Source organism: Neolamprologus multifasciatus, chromosome 3 (assembly GCF_963576455.1).
Source record: "Neolamprologus multifasciatus chromosome 3, fNeoMul1.2, whole genome shotgun sequence".
NCBI lineage: Eukaryota > Metazoa > Chordata > Actinopteri > Cichliformes > Cichlidae > Neolamprologus > Neolamprologus multifasciatus.
The window spans coordinates 41,912,665-41,933,030 of NC_140441.1; the positions used below are offsets into that span (position 1 = coordinate 41,912,665).

Consider the following 20,366-nt stretch of genomic DNA (forward strand, 5'->3'; position numbering starts at 1 on the left):
CAAACAATCACTGTGTGATTGAAGTGCAGACTTTCAGATTTAATTTGAGAGTTTTGAAAATCTACTTTTTAGAGCCATTTTTGTACACTTTTCACCACGTACAGAGACTTAAATCAGACAACATCAGTCGATGACTGTCTAAAGTCTGGAACCCACAGAATCATTTCAACAAAAGTTTTCAGAGAATTAAAAAAACACCAACGTCAGACCTCTTAACGTGAAGATACAGTATATTTCATATAGTATTTACAGTGAGCAAGTTTGTAGAAGAAACGCAAACCTCTCTAAAGCTGTATCACCATACAGCTGCCTGAGGGTTTGTAACAGGTTTCACTTACTTAGACCCACATCACCAGTAAAGCTCTACGACTTGCATCGCGTGTTCAAACTTGTGAAGAGATGTTTGCAGCAGTGTGACATTTTCTCACCCTTAAGTAAAAGCATGTGCTTCTGAAGACTCATAGCAGAAGTAGCTCCCACCATCTGCAGTATGCAGTACAAAACTAACATCTGTGGAAACTGGCCTTACCCTTAGATCAGCAGTGTCAAACTCATTTTATTTCAAGTAAACCATAAATTATTACCTATAAATATTTTCCTTTCTTTTTGCCAAAAAAAATGAGAGTACACAGCTGGAGATGACTTAACTTGTCTCGTCAGTGAAACTGTAATTATCAAATGGCTATGCTGACAGGAAATACATTAAGAATGCTCCTGTATTTGTACTTGGGTGGAATTAAAAAGGTGGGCAACTACTCATACAGAGATGAATTTGTAATAACTTACAACATAATGCTTCCTGGTGCAATAAACACACAAAGACAAAGAAATGATGCCTCGTTCACCACAATTTCCACACGTTATAAAGTCATGCAGTGGGCTGGAAGTTGTATGTTTGAGACCCCTGATCTATTGAAACCACAGACTATATATAAAGGATGGTTGCACTCACCATGATGTTACCCACTGGTTTCTGAACTTTATATTTTAAAGCCTCAGAGTTTTTTATTTTTGCTACTACCATGCTGGTTTTTAAAGCCTTAATTGACAATATGTAGACAAGCACTGAGTCATAATTGGGGGTGGATTCCCATTAATTTCCTACGGCGGACACCACAGATGTAACAAGGTTGATTTAAACACTCAAAATTAAATGAAAGAGGTCATCATCAAGTGCATAGTGTGGAGAAAGTCATATATATATATATATATATATACACATACACATACATACATACATATATATACATATATATATATATATATATATATATATATATATATATCCTCAGCTCCAACATACTGGAAAAAATGTCATTTGTACATCATGTGGGTATAAGTGTAGTATCAGTGTCTTTTCCTGGTAGAGTTTTTGTGGTCGGTTGAGAAAACACCCTCCTCTTTTTATTGTAAGACCCCCCTTTCTGGGTCTCACTTCAATTCCAGACATTGCGAAGCTTCAGTCGTGTGTGCAGTGGTTAACTTTACCTTGATAACAGCTTTGTCTCTTAAGACAGTCTCTGCAGCCTGTGCTAACTTAATTACATTTGACGTCATATTTCTGTTAACCTAGCTTTAATTAAGACTTAATTCAATTAATTGATTAATTTTAATTGCATGGCATTTTCTTGTTTAAGAACACATTTGATTTGTTTCATCCTGGATCTCCATCAGCGGGTCTCAGACTGTGGAGATCCATCCAGAAGAAATCATGCTGCATCGCTCCAACATCCACTTCTTAACAATCTGGTTCACTCATCCAGCTGGATCAGAGTCATGTTTGCAGCTGATAAAAGTGCTGCATGCTGCGAAGGATTTCAGAGTGGATCATCGGAAATGACTTTCAGCATCTCAACCATCTTCTTCCTAACCAAACATGTGGATGTATTTGGCTCTGGAATGTATTTCTATGGATTTAATGCAGATGTAATTCCAGGTTTTAGAATGATACACTTAAATATTAAAGGTAAGAAAAATTCAAAGTTTCTTTTCATCAGATTTTTTTAAATGTTAAAATGCACAAAAAAAATTTATCCAGATGTCAAAAGATGTCATTTTATCAAACGGCAACAGTGAATTTGATGATGTGGACAACTAGCAAAGAAAAGAGTGACCGACAGAGAGACCTGAATTCGAACCAATGAAATGATCCTGTCATAGAATAATTTGATGGCAAAGCTGATTCTGGCTCCTCTGACTGTTTTCCTTGTAAATATCATCAGTGGTATGGCTGTTAAAGTCAAGAAACTCCATATGGGCACCAAGAGGATTTATATGATCATTTTTTGCAAAGTGTGAAAGAGGTTTTAGCATAATGATTTACACTGATGCCATGTTGTTCTGTCTCTGTAATGTAGCTGCTGCTGCTGAAGGATAGAAACTACATAAATTTTTATTTTCTTTTTTTGTTCACTGTTTATGCTATTTTTTCATTAATTAATTAAGACACTGCGAGTTGTTACTGTGTTGACCGCAGCCCTGCAGAGGGAGGCGACGAAAGTTGGATTAAGAATCAGCGCCAAAAAAACCAAGGTACTCCGAGTTGGCTATGCACGTGCCCGCATTCCTGTCATGATCAACCAACAACGTGCTGAAGAGGTGGAAAATTTTACATATCTTGGCAGCATCATCTCGAATGACGGGGTCTCTGATCGGGATGTCAACACCAGAGTAGGGAAGGCAGTTGGTGTCCTGCAACGACTCCAACCTATTTGGAACTCGACCTCCCTGAATGTTAGGGTCAAGATCAGACTATTGAACTCTATCGTCTTCCCTACTGCACTTTACGCTAGTGAAACCTGGCGCTCAACAAGTGCAATTATTCAACACCTGAATGTGCTTCAACAACGTGGCCTGCGGCGAATCCTGAGAATTTCCTACCGGGACCGAATAACAAATGAGGAGGTCCTACGAAGAGCAGGCACCCGCCCATTAGCCGATGTTGTTGCAGAAAGGCACTTCTGCTTTGCGGGCCATATTTTACGCCTACCCCCTCATCGCCCAGCTAAGATTGCCATGACATGGCGTCCACGCACTGGCAAGCGAAAGCAAGGCCGACCAAAGACCACATGGCGTTGAACATTCATGGACGATCTGAGAACTGTCGACATTGCCTGGGACGAAGCTGAAGCAGTCGCTGCTGACCGACATCGATGGAGATCACTAGCTGCCCGATGCGCCGCCCGGCGTAGGAGGAACTAAGTGCTAAGTGAGTTGTTACTGTACTTTGAAGAATCTGGACTCACCTGAAGCAGCTGGAATAAGAAACAGAAGTCGGCATCAGATAAAGAAGTGGATACTTGTTTATGTAACTCAGGGTTAAATTGTTGTTTTATATTGTTTGTGTGTGACTGATTAGTCAGAGTAAAGAAAATGTTTCATTAAATATTTTCTCTCTTGCCTGGCTTTTCACTGAATTAGATCCAATTTTTGTTTGTTGGAGGAGGCTGGAACAATCACAACAGTCTATCCTGATTCTCTTATAATGAGAGTTAGATGAAGTTCTGGACGTGGATCTGAGCTCAACCTTAAGGCCACAGCTGCCATAGGGACAGAAGCAGGGTACACCCTGAAAAGGTTGCAAGTCCATCACATAACCAGACAATCATCATTCCTCCGTGCTGTGAAAAAGTATTTTCTCCAGGCCATCGCACTACCGCCACCATGTTTGACTGCTGGTATGATGTTCTTTCTATGAAATGATGGGTTAGTTTTACATCAGCAGTGGCTTTCACTTTCAAACACCCCCATGGATGCCATTTTTGCAAAGTCTCTTCTTGTTGTTGAATCATGAACACTGAGCTTAACTGAAACAAGTGATGCCTGCGGTTCTTTAGATATTGATCTGGGTTCTTTTGTGACCACTTGTATGAGTTGTCAGTAATAAATTACCTGAAAATTAAGTGTGACAAATATGCAAAACAGGAAACAGCAAAGAGGTAAATGCTTTTTCACTTGTACTGTAGGCTGCAACTAAACATGCATGTCTTTGGAACATGGGTGGAAAAGTCACACCCTGCTGGTCATTAGAAAAAATACCAGTATAAGCAGTTTTCAATTTTCAGACCCAAAAGCTACATACATCTTTTAAGTGCACTGTGTGCTTAAGATGCTGTCCTTTATCCCCCTGGCCACCAGCTGCAGAACTGGCTAAAGGAACAAATACTTATCACTTCAGCTGAAATTGCACAGCATCAACAGTCAGTAGTCTTTTAGAAGAAGAAGAGACAGTGAAACTTGACCTAGTTGGTTTGACTTGATAAAATCAGTGTTTGTAGTTGTACAAAGTTTTGGAAAAGTAATATCAAAAATTAAATTCATCTTTGCTGGTGTATTTACAAGGATTATATATATATTGAAAGGACTAATAAATAATGAAGACACAACATGAATGTTGCTAATATGGTTAGGTGGTCTGGGTGTAATTTTTTTTTTAAATTGTCTCTATTGTATCCTGACACATTTGTTGTTTATATGAAAAATACAAAAGATGCAGCTTTTTTCTCTGTCCATGTTCTTATAAACATTTCAGCAACCACCTCGGGAGGGATTTTAATTCAATTCGATTCAATTTTATTTATACAGCGCCAAATCACAAAAAAATTCTCTTCAAGGCACTTTATATTGTAAGATAGACCCTGAAATAATACATACAAAGAAAAAAAACAACAATCATTTAACCCTGATGAGCAAGCACTTTGGCTGCAATGGGAAGGAAAAACTCCCTTTTAACGGGAAGAAACCTGCAGCAGAACCAGGCTCAGAGCAGCAATCTGAACTATTTGGATGCAGGAATTACAGTCGAGGATGACTAACAGGTGCCTCATCACAACAAGTGTGGCTGATCGGTAGGCCAGATCTCTGCTAACACATTGTGTGAATAATGAAAGTCATTGTCATAATCCTTGATCACTGTTAGCAGTCAGCATAAAAACTGATTTGTAACACCCCTCCCCCTTTAATAAAGAAATTGTGTTTCATTTTCTTTTAAATTGTCTTACAGTTGTTTTTAACCTGACACAAATGAGTGAACGCACACGCATGCTTAAAACAGCAAGTATCAGTATAGATTTTGCTCATTTGTTGTCAACCTGTTTCTTGCCTAAAAGCTGTGATGTGGTCATGATGTTGTGGTAAAAGCTGCATCTTTTTCTTTATGATGCTTTTTTCCCCCTTTTCTTTATGAATCATTTGACAGTTTGTGTGTCGAGCAAAGCTAATGTAAAAACCACACATGACTAAAGTCAGAAATGTGCAGAGCTAAAATGAAAGAGAAAGTAGTTCATAAAAAGTGACTATATTTGTGCAAATGATCTGGGGAAGAAAAAAAAGTGCACAAACTAAGAAGACAACAAATAGCAATGGAATAGTCTAAACCACAGGAAGACTGGTTTGTACCTGTAACCACACACATCAAAGGCCTGGCAGATGATGCTTAAAGAGTTACTTTACCTTTAACACTCTCTGTAACAGTCAACCACTGTGTTTAACTGAATTTATACCACCTGACTGGTCTTCACATTGAAATCTGATCTGCTGAAACAAAAGGCCCATTACCAAACACTTGCACACGTACTTAGTATGAGGCTCACATATCATAGGTGAGTGTGAAGAATAGCCATTAATCATTGTTGTGTGTGTCTGTCGAATTGCTGGTGTGCTTTGCAGTAACTTGCTGCATGTCTATACAAATGATCCCATCCACACATTTAGGAAACACTAAAAATCACAAGACCATACAATAAAAAGACTTAAGGTCTGTTTCATGCATCAAAAAGAATAATGCATTATATATTTTGTGATATGCTTTAGAGTTTGAATGTACTGGTTTCCAGGATTTATAATTAGTTATGAAACCACTGGACTTTAAAGGTGTCTATAGGTGGAGCAAAAGTTTAGACCTTTTTTTAACACCAGCAGCTGATCCACCTCATCTGCTGTTGTGCTTTTTCTTAATGATGTTCTGTTCTTATTTTTGCATTTTACATGATGAGCAAGGGGGGAAAAGCAAGTTGTAAGTCAAAAGTAAAAGTTTGATGTGAGTTTGCAGCAGTGGCAAAGTGAGTGTCTAACAGGAAGAGGCAACCCTGTGTGGTTTGAACACAAATGGAGTGAAGAGTAGGGATGGGTATTGATAAGATTTTCACGATTCCGATTCCATTTTCGATTCTGTTTAACGATTCGATTCTTTATCGATTCTCTTATCGATTATTTTTTTTAAAAAAAAGGAGAACACAAAGGTCAATTAGCTTAGATCTTTGTTTTATATCTTCTCTTTGAACAAGATAGAAATTTAGGAGTAACATGGCCTTACAAACCCAACAGTGAGATCTTAACAGATCCAACCTAACGCTCTTCAATGGGGTGTCACAGGGTCCCCAGGAAAGAAAATTGTGAATGTAAAATAATAAAATAAATATTCTTCTGTAGCAATTACACAAGAATATCCAGTAATGTTCCTGCCTACAATTAAACACATTCACTTACCGAAAATTGGGGGCATCTGCTGTGGCAAATGGGTGCAAGCCTTTTACCACAAACTTAGTCACTGCTCGGTGACATTCGTCTATCCTGGCCTGAAAGGAGACGCTACCGGTAGACTGCAGCGAGAACTGCCAGCATCTGAGCCAGACTCTGTCTGTCTGTCTCATCATGGTCACCTAAATGCACAGTAATGGCAGGTTTTGTAATAAGGCAGATCGCGCTAACATAATATGCACCGTTAGTTGATGATTTACCTGCCGCATTAACGGGAGAGGACGTGCAAACGTTACCGCTGCTGCTGGGTTGAGATTCACGAGTCCGGAGCGGAATTAAAAACACGACATTCATTTAAGGTTATCGCGTGTTTTGTGAGCAAATGCTTTTGCATATTCGTAGTGTTTCCTCCCTTAAATGAAATATCTACTGTGCAAGTATTGCAAGTTGCCCTGTTGTCATCCGTTCTCGTAAAGTATAACCAAACTTTTTAGCGTTTGAGCCGCCATGTTTCATGCCAGGTAAATGACGCTCCGCAACGTGGTGACGTCATTCGGGGCGACTGGAATCGATAAGGGAATCGTTTGCAAAAATGGCAAACGATTCCAAGGAATTGAAACAGTGGGAACCGGTTCTCAACAAGAACCGGTTTTCGATACCCATCCCTAGTGAAGAGAATGAGGCCTGTAAGAGCAAAAGCCAAACCTACAATAAAGCAGTAAAAACCAGCTGAAAAAACATGTTCTCAAGAATAGCAACAAACAGCTTTATTTGACTTAATCCACTGCCACCCCTCAGAACTCCAATTTGGACTGTGCTGCTGTTTAAATGAGGACTGATATGATTTCTTTGTGGCTGCCCAGTTAAAGGAACAATCCAAAGTAATTCTGACGCAGTGTTTGATAAAAGTGAGAGCATATAATTACTAATCAGACCCTCCCTCTCTAAAGCCTAAGATAAGACTGATAAAATTCAAAACAATCAACTTGAATTATATTTTTTTAATTAAATTTTGCTGTTGACTCTTAAAACTAAGTGAAAAGGCTCCATAATTGTGTCATTAAGAATGAATACTTGCAGCTCCATGTTGTAACATCAGTCACAATCAATGCAAATGCAATTTTTCACACACTGCATTTATAGGCAGTTGTAATATTCATAATTTTTTCAATTGGAGAACTTGAATTGAACAAAATATACAGACTGCCCTGAGGGTCCGACGTCCTGTAGTGGTCCCTCTGATCACTGCCTTTCACTGTGGAGCCCTATTGGCATTTTCCATAACATACCACTGGGCCCCTGTGCTTTTTACAGATGACAGCAGGTTCACCCTGAGCACATGTGACAGACATGAAAGATAATGAGAGATCATTATACTGCCTGTAACATCATTTTTGCATGAACGGTTTGGTTGCGGGTCAGTGACAGTCTGGAGAAACGTGTCAGTGGAGGGAAACAAGACAGAATAAAAAGAAACAGTTAAAAGGAGGGCCGGAAACAATATGACAATTGTTTGAAACAAAACTAGCCACGAAATAACATACTAGTTTGTATCAAAAGCCAGACTAAAATAATACGTTTTAAGACGCAATTTAAAAGACTGGATGGACTGGAAGGAACGAATATAAGGAGGAAGGTTATTCCAGAGTCTGGGAGCTACGACAGCAAAGACCCAACCACCTTGTGTCAGGAGCATTTGATTGGAAGGTCTAAGTGCCTTATTAGGGATATACAAATGAAGGAGTTCAAATAAATAGCTGGGAGCCAAATTATTTAGAATTTTAAAGGTAAGGAAAATAATTTTGAAATTGATACAATAATCAACAGGGAGCCAATGTAGGTTGGCTAAAACTGGTGTGATGTGGGTATAATTTCTAGTACCAGTTAAGAGACGCACTGTTATGTGACGGCTGTGTGCAGGCAGGAAAAGGACCCAAAGTGCAGACTCCAGAGACAAACGTAAACTCAAACAGCTTTAATGCTGAACTCAAACAGAACAAAAGTAAGAACCCAAATAACTTACACAGGCAGACAAAACACACAGCTAGATAAGGGTAGATTGCAACTATGGAACACAGAAAACCAGAACACTAAAACTCTAACCAAACCCCACCCAGAGAACCTAAACTAAGAATAATCCTTAAACCCATAAAGCAAAGCTAGAATATAATGAAATAACAAAATCAAAGAACCAAAAACACAAAACACTGGGTCGACGACCCAGGGACCCTAACACGCACAGCTGCGTTTTGAACTAACTGACATTTTTTCTCATTGAATTTTTGGCATGTCTTCCAACACACAATGTGGCAGCCCTTCACTAGTAACATATTATCCAGTCCATATCAGTATAGATATCCAACATGATTTTTTTTTTCCTGCACTTTCTCTTTCAAAAAAAATAATTAGCAGAATCTACGTGTTGATGACATGAACTATGCCACAGTGATTTTTGGACTAAAACTCTGGAGACCCTGAGCCATATGTTGTGTTCAGTGCCACCAGTTCAGGAAGCAGCTGAACCTCAGCTCAGAGTGGAACTTTGCCTTTATTATTAGTCCTTTATTTATCCAGGTAAAAAATCTCATTGAGATTAAAAATCTCATTTTCAAGAGAGACCTGGCATCATGGCAACAAAAGTCAAAATAGTCAAAAGTCAAAAATACTCTGTTCTTTGTCAGAAAGCTGTGGTGGTAGTTGTTACCAATGTTCCCTCTAATTTTTCATGTGTCTGAGCAAACACACAAACTCCCTGAGCGGTCCCTTGGAGCACTGTGAGCGACATCAGACGTGTGCACTGTGGTCACGCCAACATCTGGTTTTACGTGGCCTATCAACACAATTTAAAAGCTGGTATAAAGTCCACACTTTTCCCGTCAATTGTTCCGTCGGTCCTGCTCACATCTCCAATGGTTGTACACGTTGTCATTAATGTGGCTTCACTCCACATCAGCCACGCTGCTTTGCAAGCTAAAACACCGGTGTCGGCACATAAAGACGCTGTCATAGCCTGTCAGCGACGTTGATTAGCTGCGAATGTGAATCGCATCATTGGCTGGACTATGGGATAAGGTGGCATCGTTCTAATCCCATACGGGAGCAGCCAGTCACTTTCTGACTAATACTGCAAAACAGAATTGTTAAAGTATTAATTTTAATTTTAATTCATGTTAGATTTTTTTTGTGCGCAACGCAAATTTTCTGTGCGCAGAGACCGTGCCAGCAGTGCGCAATCGCGCATGTGCGCAGCTTAGAGGGAACATTGGTTGTTACCCTGGCTTATTTTTTTTATTTTGAGGCCTTATAATATTTGAAAAATAAAACTTTGATTTGAGGAAAGAAGAATATGGGGCTGAAGTCTCCTTAGGGTGAAATGTGCAAACACTATTGTCACAGCTGCAGCTGTGAATATGCACAGAATTTTAAAAAGATCAAATGAATGACACAAGCTTGCTGTTTCATTTTGACAGTTGTAACACTCGGCACTGTCTGCATTAGTCAGACGTATACGTGTTAAAGTCTAACAGGTTTACAGTAACACATCTCATCTGAAACCACTCACTCTGGTCCACACTGTGAATGTTCCAGCAGTAACAGATCAAAGGAAAGATGCAGCGGGTGCAGCTGCAGTTCATCTCCCCTGTGACATGCACTCCCCTCACAGTACATTCAATTATTCCAACAATATATATTAGATTATAGTTATATGGATTTCTTTGGGTCAGTCTAATTACATCCATGAAGCTTTTCAACAACTCTACACTCATGTACGAAATCCATTTTTATGTGCTCATTCTTAGAAGATCAAATACCTTGTTAACGCAACAACTTGTGCTTGAGACGGTTTATACCCTCAGTGCAATATAATAAACAACATCATCACAATAATCTATGTGAATATAACAGTAAATACTAAATATTGAATATTATTGTGCAGCACAAAGGATAGACAGTGCACAGTGTGCTTTGAGGTAGTAGCCAAAAAGGGTGTAGTTTGTGTCTATGAGCACCCGTGTGTACACCTGTGAGCATGAGCGCGCTTGTATTTAAAGGGTTCCTTCATGTCATGATCTGCTAGAGGGTGTGGGGGCCATGGCCCCGTCCTCCAGGGCATGAAGCAGGTATGGAGGAGATCCAGGCTCCAGACATCCAGAGGCCCTCAGAGCACAAGATCTGGCTGATGTTAAGAAGTTAAAACTTTATTTATTTATTGGCACCTGCATCCAGTTTAGAATGTGTGTGTCTAACTGTGCATGTCTTTGGACTGTGAGAGAGACTGGTCCTTATACCTTATACATGGTTACATCATATACAGCAGAGATAGCTGAACTTGGTGTAATAGTAACAGATGGACAAACATATCTGTATTTAAAAAACTGTATGTATATCTTTATTTAGAAATGACAACACCTTGTTTCGTGTTGAAGGTACATTGGGTGGGTGTGTTGGTGTGTGTGAAAACGCAATCTGAATCTGTCATTCTGTGGGCCCCAACCGACAGGGGTGGGCACATGGGTTTGATGCTTGGTGGATTGGGTGGCAGTCAGATGCGGGGGTCCTGGCACGCTGATCCCTGGCTTCCAAAACTGTCTTGTGCTACATGGAATGTTGCCACACTGACAGGAAAGGAGTCCCAGCTTGTGTATGAGGTTGAGAGATAACAACTAGATATAGTCAGTTTACCTCAACAGATGGCTCAGGCTCTGGAACATGTTTCCTAGAGAGTGGTTTCACTCTGCAGTTACCCTCGGGGAGACACAACGGGCAAGGGTGGGTATAATTGTATCCCCCCAGTTTGCTGCCTATATGTTGGGCTTTTCCCCAGTGTACAAGAGGGCTGTTCCCTGTACCTCAGGTCCTGAGTATTGTTTGTGCTCCAAATAAAAATTCAGCGTTCCACCCAGAAACTAAGTTGTTCTGCTCTGGGACTTAAATGCTCACATCAGCAATGATAATGTGGCCTGGATGGGTGTGATTGGAACAGCCTGTCTGATGGAGTTCTGTTATTTCACTTCTGTGTGAACCACAGTTTGTCCATAACTAACGCCAATGTTTGTATCCCACACACACTCACTGACCTCGACTGAGAATGTAGTCAAGCAGTTGAAGGAACACTTTGACAAACTTCTCAATCCCATAGTCATGCCTTCCACCAAGAAAGCAGAGAGAGACAACTCGCCCATCACTGAGGGGGAAGTCACTGACGTGGCTTAACAAGTGCACAGTGGCAGGGCCCTTGGGGTGGATGAGATTTGCTCTAAGTTCCTGAAGGCTCTGGATTTTGTATGGTTGCCCTGACTGATATGCCTCTGCAACATTGTTTGAGGGTTGGGGCATTAAGCTTATGAGAATTTGCATAATCATGATTAAATCAAGCTCATGCTTTTGGTTACACTTTACTTTCTGACTATCACTAACTCACATTATTGTTCACCAAGGTGAACAGTGCAGCAAGATGACAAACAGCCAAAGGCATTTATTTCTTAAAGGCTGCACATTTCAAGCTATGACGCCACCACATCAGCTGAAGTTTCCATGCTAACACACATTTGAATCTACTAAGCCTTGAGGACATTATTCTCGTAGCTATCATTGACCAGGTTAGACTGAACATGTCATCAACTTGAATGTCACGCGCATTCATACCAGTGTTCATTCCATGGAGCTAATAACTTCTATAATTAACATCACTGCAAAAGTAGCTGTTCTAAATTATAAAGGAAAATGCAGACTTGCAGGCTGTCTGGTGCTAAAGATAAATTGCAACCCGATCAAACATATTTATAATATAGTACAATTATGAGATCAGTATTTTGCTTCATGCCATGTTAGTAGTTACAAAATCACGACAGAACCTCACTAAACATAGTGTTTAAATCAGGTGAAGACAAAATGTATAAAAATATGTAGAGTAAAATATCTTTTGTAGACATGTAAGCTTGAGCAAAAAAAACGATCTAAATTATATAAAATCTATCATACAATAATGATAATGATATTCTGCTTTTTGTTTTCAGCTGTCAGTTTTCACCATTTGCTAAAAAAGCAAATTTGCTTTTTTTAGCAAATTTAGTCCTACCAACCTTGTTAATAGTCATTATTTTCCTGTATAAATTGTTAGTTGTTACAAAAAAAAAAAAAAAAAAAAAAAGGTCAGTTAAATATATCATATATGAGACACACACAGTGATATTTGAGAAGTGAAATGAGGTTTATTTGATTTACAGAAAGAGTGCAATAATTGTTTAACCAAAATCAGGCAGGTGCATAAATTTGGGCACCACAAAAAAAGAAATGAAATCAATATTTAGTTGATCGGCCTTTTGCAGAAATTACAGCCTCGAAATGCTTCCTGTAGGTTCCAGAGTCTGGATTGTGGTTGAAGGTATTTTGGACCATTCCTCTTTAGAAAACATCTCTAGTTCATTCAGGTTTGATGGCTTCCGAGCATGGACAGCTCTCTTTAACTCACATCACAGATTTTCAATAATATTCAGGTCTGGGGACTGAGATGGCCGTTCTTGTTCCTCTGCATGAATGCCTTAGTGGATTTTGAGCAGTGTTTCAGGTCGTTGTCTTGTTGAAAGATCCAGCCCAAGCGCAGCTTCAACTTTGTCACTGATTCCTGGACATTGGTCTCCAGAACCACCACCATATTTTACTGTAGGTAGCAGGTGTTTTTCTTGGAATGCTGTGTTCTTTTTCCTCCATGCATAACGCCCCTTGTTATGCCCAAATAACTCAATTTTAGTTTCATCAGTCCACAGCACCTTATTCCAGAAAGAAGCTGGCTTGTCCAAATGTGCTTTAGCATACCTCAAGCATCTCTGTTTGTGCTGTGGGTGGAGAAAAGGCTTCCTCTGCATCACTCTCGCATACAGCATCTCCTTGTGTAAAGGGCCCCGAATGGTTGAACGATGCACAGTGACTCCATCTGCTGCAAGATGATGTTGTAGGTCTTTGGTGCTGGTCTGTGAGTTGACTGACTGTTCTCACCATTTGTCGCTTCTGTCTATCCGAGATTTTTCTTCGTCTGTCACTTTGAGCCTTAACTTGAACTGAGCCTGTGGTCTATCATTTTCTCAATATGTTCCTAACTCTGGAAACAGACAGCTTAAATCTCTGAGACAACTTTCTGTATCCTTCCCCTAAACCATGATGGTGAACAATCTTTGTCTTCAGGTCATTTGGGAGTTGTTTTGAGACGCCCATGTTGCTACTCTTCAGAGAAAATTAAAAGAGGAGGGAAACTTACAATTGACCCCCTTAAATACTCTTTCTCATTATTGGATTCACCTGTGTATGTAGGTCAGGGGTCACTGAGCTTACCAAGCCAATTTGAGTTCCAATTAGTTCTAAAGGTTTTGGAATCACTAAAATGACAACAGTGCCCAAATTTATGCATCTGCCTGATTTTGTTTAAACAATTATTGCACACTTTCTGTAAATCCAATAAACTTTGTTTCACTTCTCAAATATTACTGTGTGTGTCTCCTATATGATTTATTTAACTGACATTTTTATTGTAACAACCAACAATTTATACAGGACAATAATAACTATTAACAAGGTTACCCAAACTTTTGCATCCCACTGTAAATAGAGGTAGGGGTGTCTTGATGCATCCAGGTAAGTAAATCCCAAAAGGTTGACTCTGGTCATCTGAATGTACTGTTTTCAGTGGGAGAAACATTTCATCACTAATCCAAGTGACTTCTTCAGTCTTAGCTGACTGCAGGCTTCCCCAACCTTATAAACAGTACATTTGCACAATGACTAAAACTAGCACCAATGAATGGATAACGGGCTGGGAGGTAATTTCCTTGATCATTAATATGCAAATTCTCATGATTACCAAGGTTATTATCGTTAACGAAAACTAACGAAATAGCGAAAACTAGAAATAAAAAACATTTTCGTTAACAGAAATAAAAATAAAAATGAGACTTTGCAAAAAAAGAAAAACTAAAACTGAAATGACGGTTCACAAAACTAACTAAAATTAACTGAATTTATAGAGAAGATGTGTTTAGTTTTTGTCATGCGTCATGTGTCATACGTTAGTCTAGGGTGAGAATGAAGTGTAGTTTCCAGCTTATGTTCTTGCTGTGCCTCATTATGCCAGCAGGTGGCAAGTACCTCAGTCGGGTCATCTGTGTTGCCGCTCCGTCCACGCGTAGCATCATGTCAGCAAAAGTCGGGAGAAAGCGCCAGAGTCCAATTTGGGATTACTTTGAATATGACTGTGTTTTAGATAAAAGCAAGTGTCTTGTAGTGGAAAGAGATAAAATATGTGGGACATTTCTAAAGGGGAAAAATCCCACAAACCTTAAAGTGCACTTGAAAAGTTCGCACAAGAAAGCTAACCTAGCTTACCTTGAGAAGGTAAGGGAGCACGCCCAAGCCTCATCCCCAGAAACAGAAGCTAACCCCAGGCAAGGCAGCGTGATGCATCCCAAGACAACTCCACAAAAAACATTAATGCAGTGCTTCCAACGGCGACCTGATGGCTGCTGGTTGGTCAATTCGCAGGAACATCACAAGCGAGAGGAAGCGTTGGTGAATATGTTTATTGAGACTGGGATATCTACACCACTGTGTGAGTCAATTGCCTTCAAAAAGTTCAGCAATTCACTTGAACCAAAATTCCGAACACCAGGCGCTGCAAGAGGTAATAGTCTCATTGGGACCAAGATGGATATAGCAAAGCAGAAACTAAAAGAACTAATAAAAGAAGCGAGGAAGCTAACAGTGTGTGTAGATGGCTAGAGCAAAAGGGGATTAACAGCATCTTTCATGGGTGTGTCGGCTTGTTTTTACCACCCACCTGGAGGCCAGGTCCAACATGCTTTGCTTAACCTGCACCGACTGGAGCACCCACATACCGGTGAGGCCATCGCCCGCTGCATTGATCAGACATTAGAAGAGTGGGCTGTAGGGAACGAGAAGGTGCTGCTCGTTGTATCCGATAACGGGGCCAACATCGTCAAAGCCGTATGGCTTCTTCAGAATTGCAGGAGAACTGATGATACCAACGGTTCTCAGGATGAGCAAAGAGCTGCTGGAGAAGGCCAAAATGAAATGTGGATGTAGTCTGAGTCGGAGGAGTCAGACACGGAGTGTGAGGAACGTGAAGATTTTGGTGTGTTTTTATAGGAGCAAACACATTGTCATTTTTTTCTTTTTACTCATGTAAACAGTTGCATTAATCAACAGCATTTGCAGCTATAATGTTAGAGTTTCCTAGTGAATGTTCTGATGCACGTGAATATATAGAAGAAATCTACTTCCTCTCATTTACTGTAGCTACATTGCAGACAGCATATATGCTGCAGAAAGGCTGGAAATGGAAACTAGCTGTAGCTGGTAAAGGTTCACTATGTTTTTGTAAACGAAAGTTCCCTAACTTTTTTTTAATTTAAACTAAATAATTGCAATGCTGTTTATGCTTTATTCACATAAACGGCTGCCCACATTATTTGACTCACAATCCCCAGTAAAAGCTTTAATCAGTGCTTCTGCTGTGATCCTACTCATGGCTATGGGGATAACACTATTAAGAAATAAAATGTATTGAAACAGGTCTGCTTACTTAGATACCTGCAGCACAGAGCTAATGTCCATAGTTTACGAAATCGTTTTTATTAAATCAAATACATACCTCAAGTGGAAATATAACAAAATTTTTAGACTATTGCTTCTATGTTTATAATGTTTACACGTTTTATAATTGTCTGTTTTGTTTTTTTAAGACCTTGAGCTGCAAGAATATGGGGAGAGCAGCAAGTTCCACAGAATGCCGTGCCTAGCACACACTCTCCAGCTCACAATCAAAGATGCCATGAAACACCCAACTGCTGTTCAGTCATAACTAAAGCAAGAAAACTGGTACATGCTGTAAGAAAATCATCAGTGGCAAATGAAGAAATGATCAAAAGGTGTGGCAAAACTCTGATCGGGGATTGTACCACTCGTTGGAACAGTACTTTTGACATGTTGAGACGACTGCTAGAAACCAGAGCTGAACTAAACCAACTGCTTGAGCAGCTGGAGATGGATACACTTCTCACACGTGATTGGACCAAGATGGAGAACCTTGTCAAGCTGTTTAAACCCTTTGCCATTCATACAGACCAGCTTCAGAGTGACAGCCAGTCACTCTCACAAGTAGTGCCATGTCTGCTCAACTTTGAGGCACATCTGCTGACGAGTTCTTTTTAGGAATCCTTTAGCTCAAGTGCTTCTGAAGTCTTTAAGAGAATGGTTTGCTGGTATTCTTAATCCTGATTCCACACAGTTTGATGCTACACCAGCAGGAGCCTGCCTGCTGGATCCAAATGTTTCCCGCCGCCCCGCCCTCTCCTCCCTGTGCCGCAAGCAGCAGGCGCACCTCGCAAACGGAGGGCGCCCTTACTCCCAGCAAATGGGCGATAGAAAACCAATCGGGGCCTGTACCATTCCCAATATGCGCTGGCTGATGTCGGGGCAGCATGAGTACAAGCAATTTTTTATTTTATTTTTTTGCCGATGCCCATGACACGCCCGTGTCGCCCGTATCAAAAACCGCTACTGGGGACAGACAACCATTCGCACTCACATTCACGCCCGCATTCACACATATAGGCAATTTAGATTTTTCTCACACTACGACCTGGGTTTGCCTCTTATCTGTATTTAATTTTATTTAATTATAATAACTGTATGTGATGGCATGCCACACATGGTAAGCTCCACACCTCACCACCAGTTGATTCACAGTTAATTTACAGTCACTACTTTAATATATTCTACTTATTGTTCAATATTGTTTCTTTATTAAGTGTATTTATTTTTCTATGACACCTTCCAATGTTTATATGGTGTGCACACATATTAACACTGCAAGGTCAAAGTTCTGTTTTGTTATATTAATATATCTTTCTTTGTTTGAGTTACCTGGGGTTTGGATTCTCCTCCTGTCTGGCAAAAGGTGTGGCAAAGGGCTGGGAGAGCTGAAGTACCACTGACAGCCTAATTGGATAGAACCACATGCTTCATTGCCTGTGGGGTGTTTCATGTTTGTTTAATTGTTTTGTATTAGTTGGTTATATGGCAGCCATTTTGTTTTCCCCCGTGTGTGTCATTTGGTTTAGCTAAACCAGTATTTAAGTTCCCCCGTGTGTCATTTCAGCAGGTCAGTTTATCTTATGTTTGTTTGAGATTTTGTTAATTGTTATCTTGAGTTTAGTCTATTTAGTTGACCTCTTTTATTGGCCTGCCTGTTTAAGTTTTGGCTTTGTTAAATATATTTTCATATTTTTGGGTCAATAAAACCCCTTTTTGAAATAAACACCTTTATGCTTTATTGCTTGGTCCCTGACACTGTACAATACTCTGCTTTTGGTAACTATTGCCCCTCCATCCATTTTCTTCCGCTTATCCGGGGCAGCCCAAGCAGAGAAGCCCAGACCTCCCTCTCCCCAGCCACCTCCTCCAGCTTATCCGGGGGAACACCAAGGCGTTCCCAGGCCAGCTGAGAGATATAATCTCTCCAGCATGTCCTGACTCTGCCCCGGGCCCTCCTCCCGGTTGGACATGCCTGGAAAACCTCACCCAGGAGCCGCCAGGGGGGCATCCTTGTCAGATGCCCAAACCCCTCCATTCGATGTGGAGGAGCAGTGGCTCTATTCTGAGCCCCTCCCGAATGGCAAAATTTCTCACCCTATCTCTAAGGGAGAGGCCAGCCACCCGTCAGAGGAAGCCCATTTCCACCGCTTGTATTTGCGATCTCGTTCTTTCGGTCACTACCCACAGCTCGTGACCATAGGTGAGGGTAGTGGTGTAGATCGACTGGTATATTGAGAGCTTCACTTTTACACTCAGCTCTCTCTTCACCACAACAGACCGGTACAGCATCACTGCACACTCGGCTGTGTGAAGTGGTAAGGCAAGCTGGAGGCCATCACCTGATGAAGCCAACAAGACCACATCATCTGCAAAAAGCAGAGATGAGATCCTGAGACCACCGAATTGAAAGCCTTTCACCACTTGGCTACGCTTAGAAATTCTGTCCTTAAAAATTATGAACAGAATCGGTGAAAAAGGGCAGCCCTGGCGGAACCCATCACCCACCAGGAACAAGTCCGACTTATTGCCGGCTATGCGAACCAAGCTCTTGCAACGGTCGTATAAGGACTGAATGGCCCGTAGCAATGGGCCACACACCCCATACTCCCAGAGCACCCCCCACAGGACCCCCCGAGGGACACGGTCGAATGCCTTCTCCAAGTCCACAACTTGTAGACTGGTTGGGCAAACTCCCATGCACCCTCGAGAATCGTCGAGAGGATAAAGAGTTGGTCCAGTGTTCCACGACCAGGACGAAAACCGCATTGTTCCTCCTGTATCCGAGGTTCGACTAATGGACGGAATCTCCTCTCCAGCACCCACCTTTCCCAGGGAGGCTGAGGAGTGTGATTCCCCTGTAGTTGGAACACACCTTCCGGTCCCCTTTCTTAACTATGGGGACCACCACCCGGTCTGCCAGACCAGGGGTACTGCCCCAGATCTCCACGCAACATTCACAGTGTCAACCAAGACAACCCTACAACATCCAGAGCCTCGTCCACCCCAGGGGCTCTGCCACCAAGGAGTTGTTTAACTGCCTCAGTGACCTCGCCCCCAGAGATTGGCGGATCATCCCCTTCGTCCCCAGACTCTGTTTCCGCCGCGGAAGATGGGCCAGTGGGATTGAGGAGATCCTCAAAGTATTCCTTCCACTGCCTGACAATTTTCTCAGTCGAAGTCAGCAGCACCACTCGCACTATGCACAGTGCAGGTAGAACACTGCTTTCCCCTCCTGAGTCGCCTGACGGTTTGCCAGAATCTCTTCGAGGCAGTTCGAAAGTCTTTTTCCATGGCCTCTCCGAACTCCTCCCACACCTGAGTTTTTGCTTCCGCCACCGCATTCCGCTTGGCCTGTCGGTACCTATCAGTTGCCTCCAGAGTCCCACAGGCTAACCAAGCCCGGTAGGACTCCTTCTTCAGCTTGGTGGCTCCCCTCACCTCTGATGTCCACCATTTGGCTTGGGGATTACCACCACAACGGGCACCAATTACCTTGCAGCCGCAACTCAGTCCAGCGGCTTCGGCAATGGAGGTGCTGAACATGGTCCATTTGTAATCAATGTCCCCAGTCTCCCTCAGAATGCGGTTGAAGCTCTGCCGGAGGTGTGAGTTGAAGATCTTGCGGACCGGGGCCTCTGCTAGGCGTTCACAGCACACCCTCACTGTATGTTTGGGCGTGCCAGGTCTGTCCAGCGTCTTCCCTCACCACCTGATCCAACTCACCACCAGGTGGTGATCAGTTGACAGCTCAGCCCCTCTGTCCAAAACATGTGGCCTCAAAATCGATCATCGACCTGTGGCCTAGAGTGTCCTAGTGCCACATGCACTTATGGACACTCATATGTTCTAACATGGTGTTCGTTATGGCCAAACTGTGGTTTGCACAGAAGTCCAATAACAAAGCACCGCTCGGGTTCAGATCAGGGAGGCCATTCCTCCCAATCATACCCTTCCAGGTCTCACTGTCGTTGCACATGTGAGCACTGAAGTCTCCCAGTAGGACAACAGAGTCCCCAGGGGGAGCACCCTCCAGTGCCCCACCCAGGGACTACAAGAAGGCTGGGTACTCTGATCTGCCACTCAGCGCATAAGCACAGATGACAGTCAGGACCCATTCCCTGACCCAAAGCCGAAGGGAACAAACCCTCTCGTCCACTGGGAGAAACCCCAACATACCAGCAGCAAGCCGAGGGGATACCAAGATACCCACCCTAGTCCGACACCTCTCACCAGGGGCAACTCCAGACTGAGACAGAGTCCAGCCCCTCTCCAGGAGACTGGTT

General features: G+C 41.8%; 2 long non-coding RNA genes across 2 annotated transcripts in view; both read right to left on the bottom strand.

Moving 5' to 3' along the window:
* Positions 1-9,738, bottom strand: part of LOC146523247 (uncharacterized) — a 339,030-nt gene extending 329,292 nt beyond the window's left edge. The window contains exon 1 of the long non-coding RNA XR_014871552.1: positions 9,426-9,738. This is a non-coding gene — a long non-coding RNA (uncharacterized LOC146523247). The remainder of the gene's footprint in view (positions 1-9,425) is intronic.
* LOC146523277 (uncharacterized) lies at positions 6,111-7,158 on the bottom strand. The gene is made up of 2 exons (XR_014871551.1): positions 6,738-7,158; positions 6,111-6,659 (listed from the first exon to the last, which is right to left on the bottom strand). It is a non-coding gene; the product is annotated as an uncharacterized LOC146523277 (long non-coding RNA).
* Positions 9,739-20,366: the final 10,628 nt, after the last annotated feature.